This window comes from Ischnura elegans, assembly GCF_921293095.1.
Source record: "Ischnura elegans chromosome 13 unlocalized genomic scaffold, ioIscEleg1.1 SUPER_13_unloc_4, whole genome shotgun sequence".
NCBI lineage: Eukaryota > Metazoa > Arthropoda > Insecta > Odonata > Coenagrionidae > Ischnura > Ischnura elegans.
Window position 1 is genome coordinate 5,173,230 of NW_025791660.1, and position 8,198 is coordinate 5,181,427.

At 36.5% G+C, this 8,198-nt stretch overlaps 1 long non-coding RNA gene across 1 annotated transcript; it reads left to right on the forward strand.

Annotated features, from left to right (window-relative positions):
• The first annotated feature begins 3,503 nt into the window (after nucleotides 1–3,503).
• On the forward strand, nucleotides 3,504–6,962 carry LOC124173157. Its single transcript, XR_006868406.1, has 3 exons — nucleotides 3,504–3,621; nucleotides 4,193–4,644; nucleotides 6,845–6,962. It is a non-coding gene; the product is annotated as an uncharacterized LOC124173157 (long non-coding RNA).
• The last annotated feature ends 1,236 nt before the right edge of the window (nucleotides 6,963–8,198 follow it).

An 8,198-nucleotide genomic window follows, 5' to 3' on the forward strand; every position in this document is an offset into this window, starting at 1 on the left:
TTACAAACTCTACCATTATATGCTGTTAGAAATAGAATATAGAATAAAATATCAGATACATGCATTAAGTTTTACATAGGTTAGTAGGCTACACTACAAGTCATGCAATCTATTTACGAATTCTATTGCTGCCATTATAATCTCTTATTGATCGTGGAAAAAATGACATTCAGAATCTGTCTGTTCTGCGATCTATCTCTCTTATTTTATTTATATGATCTGATCTTCCGTAGTACGTTGGTGTCTGCAAGATATGATTAACTTCTTCAGAAAAGACACTGCTCTTGAATTTATCTAAAAGGTTTAGTCTATTTTTCAATCTACGGTCCGACAGAGATTCCCATCCGAGGTTGTCAATAACGAAAATAGTAGTATTTATGGATAAATAGGGATGTGTTTTACGTTAATTCTCCTTTAAAAATTAACAAATGAACAAATTTTGCTCTTTTATTCGTACTTGTGGGATAAAAAGTTGAATAAAACAATAATTAGCAGTGCCATGTGGAAGAAATATTTTTAAAAATCACGTATGAGCAGACGCAGTTAGTGGCAAATTGCATGACAGGCCATCGACAAACTGCGGTAGAAGTATTTTTAGTGCAAGGTGAACCACTAATTCCATCAGAGCTATGACCAAAATGCGCATTCTAAAAATTACATGAAAATCCACCACCGATACTTAGCTGGAGAGCACAGACAATATAACACTCAACATCTGTGAAATGACAAAGCATCTGTTGCTCTGCATTCCTTTCGTGTAAGAAACGGGGTATGGAACCTAATGTGAATTCAGAGAACACGAAAGGCACATTTGAACAGTGAAAAATAACTTTTTGGCTATTATATTTGAAAAGCCATAGAGAATTAAAAACACAAGATATGCACTTCTGGTTACAAGAAAATTTTATCTCAATGCAATGTGACAGAGTTTCATCATTTCTTTGGTTTATTCACGGTTACACAATCACAGCAAAACACTGTTCCCACAATATAAACATGTTTCACTGTATCGTGGATGTAACATGTTATTAAACATGTTACATTCACGATCTCACATGCATGTGAGATCGTGAATCGGTTCCGCGGCCAACACACACACACAAGCTACAACTTATTTCCAAATTGCAGGTGAAATCCACAATCGATTCAAGCTAACACCATTATAAATAAAGGGAAATAGGCAAATACGATAATCAAAAACTGGAAGTCACTACCATTCTTATATTCATCACGTATACCTCACTATCAAGAGCTCGCTATGATGAAAACTACTACTTAATCACTGATTTGAAGCCTCACATTATCTCACACAAGTGACTTTTCTCATTACAATTCCTTGGTACGATTGATATACTTGCATAAACAAATTTCACACATAGCCTTGAACTTGATAACTTCGTCGTGAAACGTAATCTCTACGGAGTTAAGTTTGGGCCAAGGTAACACAACTGAATAACTAAGGTTAAAAAGGCCATTGACAATTTTTACATTACTACCAGACACTTCTCGATAGCGTAATACCACTTTTTACAAACCAGTCAAAATGGAACACTGATAATTACAGCTCTTGGCAGATATTTGTCATCGTAGTCAAACTTTGTGCAGTACAACCACTGGCACTGTGATTAACGGTACCTAGTTGTCACATTAAAAATAACACTATTTTGGAACAAAAGATGTTCGTAGAATCTCCAAGCAGTGAGCAAAAGTTGCATTCACCTTAAAATTCAAGCAGTAATCACGTTGAAAGTAATGCTATTTTGTCCCAGAAAATGTTTGTAGAAATTTCCAAGCAGCAAGCAGAAGTTGTATTCCCCTTACAATACAAGAAGTTGTCACGTGAAAAAAAATACTATTTTGCCACAAAAGATGTTCGTAGAAATCTCCAAGGGGCGAGCAACAGCTGTATTCACCTTACAATACAAGCATATGTAGTCCTTACCGACGAATTTTCCTGTACCTATCCAGAAATAGAAGAAGTTTTTGCAAATAAAAACATAGTGGACATTTTAAAAAATTCCAAATTGTTCTAATTAAATAAATGAATGAAGATCAACTTACAATAAACTTATCCATCTCCAACGGCCGTGGCTCAGACTGCTACAACGATGTTATTTAGGTATTATAATTTTTTGTTCAACTGCTCCATTTTTATATTTTATACGCTTATTCCGACATTAATATTATAAATAACACAAAATATGAGGGCTTCCGAGTCTCTATCGTCGGATATTTAGTTTTAAAAATGCCAGCTTGACCCGAAAAAGGTGAACAAACGTCCGCCATTAGGGGTCGGTATCTCACCACCGGGGTAGCTGACCGTGGTATCATATTGACCCCCAAGCCGTGGTGTAACACCGACCGGTGGTCACTCGTAATCGCTCGGGGGCGGTAAACGTGCTTCGGGGCGGTACGACACCGCATGCGGTGAGCCGCTCATAATAGGCCCTTTTATTCCGTTAGGCACATAGGGATGTGTGTTCCCAATGTGACTTTGGAATTTCCAGAGTCCTATTATGTTGCTGTGATGCGTCATAAATAAGTCAATATTGTGTTAGCTACCATGTTCATCATAATTTGTTGATTTCAATATGAAGTGATGTTGCATTTGTTAAATAAATTAGATTTCATTGTTAGGTGTTTTAGTGTATGTATATATAGATGTAGGGTTGGGAGGTTACCTGGTATTGAAATAGTGTATAACTTGAATTCTGGAGAAGAATTACTGCTCAAAAGTTTAATTACATCCCCAAATAAAGTAGGTACAGTGACCAGTGATAGAAATGGATAGTTGGGTTGTGTTAGAGTTCATACCGGCCAATGAGGGTGACATGCCAGATTGCAAGGCAGTGCCTACTACGTGAAGTAAATATTTTATCTTCATAGAAGCAAATGTCTAACAGCGTAGTCATAAGTCTACTCAAATATTAAGCCAGTATATTTTATGCTTCCCTTGGACATAATGAGATTTCTATTCTCTTCCTTCTGCTTAGTGTTCCATTCAAACTTATTTTGTATTTCAGATAAATTTTCCAGTGGTGGGGCATGCAAATGTGGCTGCAAGGAAAATAAACGTAAGTACTCAACTGTATTCTTTAAATTATGTGGAAGTTCTAATTAAATTGCTTTAAGTGCATCTTTTCTTTTAAATCAGGTTTGATTGACGTTTTGCTAAAAAGAGTGGAGACAACTAATGTTCTCCTACTCGAGACGACACAATCACTGATTGCAGCAGTGAACAACCTGAAAGAAAGACCTTCTCATTTTCAAGGGGTTCCAGATGTTGAACTGAATTTCCCGTTGAGGACTGTCGAGGACTATGAAGTAATGGAGAATGATCTGAAAGACGTGGCATTCAGGGAGTTAGTGGTAAGTTGAGGAGATGATTTTCCTGTATGACAGCTTGTTTAGCTATTGCTCTCACTTCTATGTCTAACGATCCCTTCACTTTCCAGAAAGGGGTATTGAAGATCCAGGGTGGGGCTTCACTGGTGGCTGCCGTCAATGGGATATTGTACTATGCAATGACGGATGCTTTGGGGAAATGTTTTACTTATAAGGGAGTCCCAGCCCGGAATAAATTTAGCTTCAAAGATTCTAGGCTTGATAAATTGATATTTGGTAAGTAATGCATTGGCATTTATATTTAAACCCAATGAATTTTTTCACCTCATTAGTTTTCAGCAGGTTTATTTTGCTCATACTGCATTGTTTTCTGCTGTTCTCAGTTCATAAAGGAGTTAATGTGAAATCAGTGTAAACTAATAACTTCTGTAGAGCAATCATCCAAATGTCAAGTTGTGGTATTCAATATTTGGATTGGGTCATGGCATTTTCTTTCACCTTTAATTAATAACATTAAAGTTATTAGAGTACTATGTAATGTCATTTTTAACCATAAGATAACTTCATTTACCTTCACTTTCTATTAAAAAGTGACACATCTCATGGAAATATTGTATGAATTATATCTCATGATCTTAAATTGTTGTATACTGTTTGGACTTGTGAAGGTGGTTTTCAAATGCAAGTATATATTTAGTTTTCAAAAGTTCACAATGGTAGAATCCTTGTTTCTTTATGGTTGCACTCTTGTTTATCTTGTTGCCATTGGGTTTTGACTTGTCAGCCTAGTGAGAACAAGATGTTGTGTGTGGGAATTTTATGGCACTGAATTCTTTTTTCATTTCAGAAGTGATACAGGGGAGACCAAGTTTGGCCAACCACTCTAGAAAAGAGGTTGGAAAGGCAGTGGCAGAGTGGCTGCGGCAGGCTGGTGCAAGGGACAGGAGGAAGCAAGCGAAGGATGCTCAACCTCGATTAGAATCATTGTAATTTAAAATGTTTGGAATTTGTATGCGATGTTAATGGAACTTGATTAGATTCATTGCCGTTTTAAACGCTGGGCATTGGTGTATACTGTTCATAGTTCTATTAGATTCACTGCACTTTAATAGAACTTGATTAGATTCATTGCTGTTTTAAATTCTTGGAATTTGTGTATACTGTTAATAGAGTTCTATTAGATTCATTGTACTTTAATAGAACTTGATTAGATTCATTGCTGTTTTAAATGCTTGGAATTTGTGTATACTGTTGATAGAGTCCTATTAGATTCACAGTACTTTAATAGAACTTGATTAGGTTAGTTACTTGATTGAAGCTTTCGCGGCTCATGATGATTAAAATAAGTCACATACGGGTTTATGCCGCGTGTCGTAATGGAGATAGCCCTGACGTTTCGCGACCGACTGCTGGTCACTTTTTCAAGGGAATAATTTTAGGATTGGGGTTTTGCTGCCTTTTTATATTTTAGGTGGGAGGGGTGGACAGAGCGTGTGGGGAGTTAAGCCCGTATGACACTTCCCAATTTATTGGCCAATCCATTGGATATTGGATTGTGGACCCACTGACACACACCAATTTCCAGCCCAATCTCCGTTTCACAATATTGGGCACAATTTCTTGGCCAATCTAGATTTTAGAACGGGTTCTATTTTCTCGAGGCCAATCTCCAATCAGAACTCAGTCTTGTCGACTTCTAGTGGCCAAATCTAGAAGCTCTTTGCAAAACATTTCACCTCGGAATTTTAATATCATATATAAAATCTTTAGAAGCATAGCAATCCATGGAACAGCTCAAATAATTAATATGTACTTTGAGAGAACATAAATTCACAAACATCAACTGTCTAAAGGGGGTAATTCGGAAATAACATTTCGGATATTTAATGAATAAAAACGTCGTGATTCTCCTCGAATGCGTCTATATTTTGTTTAAATTACAATTATTAAACTATTTTTCATGATTTGAGCGCTAAAGTTTCGGGTTAAAGTCCCAATTGATGACACAATCTCTGTTTATTCGATGAACATATTCCAGCCAAAACGAGCCGCTACGTTATCTAGGCTCACCTATGAGATCACAATATTTTCTATCTCTCATCATTCAAGGAACTCACCCGAATGAAATTTCGAGCAATTCGAAAATATCTTTGCAGCCCCTCGAAATAGTTATTAAATTTACAATTATTATGCCAGCTCCCATTCTGTAGCTCATTGGCAATCAATCTGCGTCTTGAGATGCTCTTTTGTCATTTTGTGTTATGTGGCGTTCTCTAGTGGGGTATTAGAACACTATAACGGCCAATATTGGTGTAAATATTGGTACGTGTCATACGATGCCTAAAGCCCAATATTTTAACCAATATTGCGCGCCGATATATTGGCTTATAAATTGGCAAGTGTCATACGGGCTTTAAGACTGGAGGGGGAAGATAACGAAATGTTTCGGATGACTGGGTTCCAAGTATTGCTGATTCTTAATCCGGTATCTCTATTGTAGTTGTTCTTGTTTTTCTTTATTTCTATGGCCTCGCGGATGAGTCAGGCTTTAAAATGTTTCACCCTCGCGATGACTTTTGATTTTTCAAAGTCGATCGCATGTCCACTGGCTTCGTGCTCCGCTACGGCTGACTTTGAAGTGTAACCCAGTCAAATGGCCCGCTTGTGTTTTTCTATCCGAGTTTTGACTGTTCGTCCGGTTTCCCTGATGTATTTCTTGTCACACGATCGGCAGGGGATTTCGTATACTCCTTCAATTTGCAGTGGCGTCCTATCCTTGGCATTTCCGAGGTGTCGTACTTGGGCGTGTGGTTTAAAAATGGCTCTTATGTCGAATTTCTGGATGATGTTCCCGATCTTATGAGTCGTTCCTTTCACGTAGGGGAGGAAGGCTTTCTTTTGGTCAATGATGTCTTCTGCGTCTTGGGAATTGTTCCTGTTGTCCTTGTTGATAATCTCTCTAAAATTTCGGGATATAGCTCTGTTGTCGTAACCATTAAGACGTAGTATGGATTTCAGCTTAATAATTTCTGAAGATAGATTCTGTGGGTCTCTCAGACGGATCGAGCATTCAATTAGAGAGGTCATCACAGCGTTTAATTGAGCAGGGTGGTGATGAGAACTGGCATGGAGATACCCCTCCCACCTGAAATATAAAAAGGCAGCAAAAACCCAATCCTAACATTATTCCCTTGAAAAAAGTGATCAGCAGTCGGTCGTGAAACGTCAGGGCTATCTCCATTACGACATGCGGCATACACTTATTTTAGGTTCAGTTATTTTAAATGCTTACAATTTGTATATACTGTTCATAGAATTCTATTAGATTCACTTCACTTTAATAGAACTTGATTAGATTCAGTTATTATAAATGCTTAGAATTTGTGTACACTGTTCATAGAACTCTATTACAATCACTGTACTTTAATAGAACTTAAGTAGATTCATTGTAATTTGAAATGATTGGAATTTGTATACGATGTTAATAGAACTTGATTAGATTCATTGCTGTTTTAAAAGCTTGGAATTTGTATATACTGTTAACAGAATTCTATTAGATTCACTTTACTTCATGTTTGGAGTTTGCATAAGATCTTAACAGAACTCAGTTACATTAACTGTAATTTGAAAAACTTGGAATTTGTATGTGATATAAATAGATATTTGTACCTTTATAATAAAATATCATTTATTATGAGTCATGTTTTCTCAATCCAAATAAACAATCTTTTTCCTTCAAGTCAGTTTATTATTGCATTGTGGTTAGTTAATTTTTAAAGATTTTGCTTATTGGGTGCTTGATTATATAATTCTTGTTGGAGTTAAGGGGTGAATAAGTAGAGATATTATTGTGGTGGTCAGAGGGTTTTCCCTTGAGGGAAGCATCCTCAGTATATTTCATTAATTGTAACGCAAAGGTTCCTTGATAAAAGTTCAAATGAAAATCTACTATAATGTGTCCCTGGAAAATCTAGATACTGAAATCTGTATTTAATCCCTGAAAAATCTGTAGCGTGGGGCGAGATATTTCATGTATTCAATCTAGATATAATATGATAAAAAGAAGACATAGCAACACCTTAGCAACAGATAAAATCTAGATATTATTGAGATTTCGTGGATTTCAAAATACGAGTTTAATACAGATTTAATCTTTGTGTTTGTAGGGATAGAAATAATTGAGGAATTACAATTCAAAAACTAATATTAACGCAGACAGCATAAACAACCTTTCGTATTTATTAAACATGATAATGAAATGGAATTCCTTAAAATGTATTATTTAATGACAAATTAAACTTCTAAATAACCAAAAACGGCGGTTGTTGGGTGTATACTGACTTACGTTGAAGATATGTGATATTCAGGCTTCTTGAGATACTGCTATTTGGACAAAAACGTAATATATAAATAAGATTTTGAGTAGTGATGGGGTGAAAGTTAACTCCTACATTTTCCTTTGAGCATTTTTAATATGTCTCATATTCTTTAAAATAATAAATTTCAATATCAGATTCTCCTCAATCCCTCCCCTCCCTCTCCTATTCGCATTCGCTCTCTGAGTTTGGGTGCTCTTCCGGAGATTAATCAATACATGGATTGAAAATATGAGGACCCCAAGTCTGGACCAGTCACCGGAAAATATCTTCATTCGCGTAACGACGAAATATTTTTCTGGCAGGATGCTCGCGCAATTTTCTTACACATTTAACTCACGATTCCTAGGCATCTTCCGACAGTTACCCAATTGGTAGAAGAGCCGACACGATCACATCTGCACCATGAATCAATACTATGCATTGTGGGAGTCAATGTAGCGTCTTTTATAAGATAGACTTCTGCACCATTCCTTG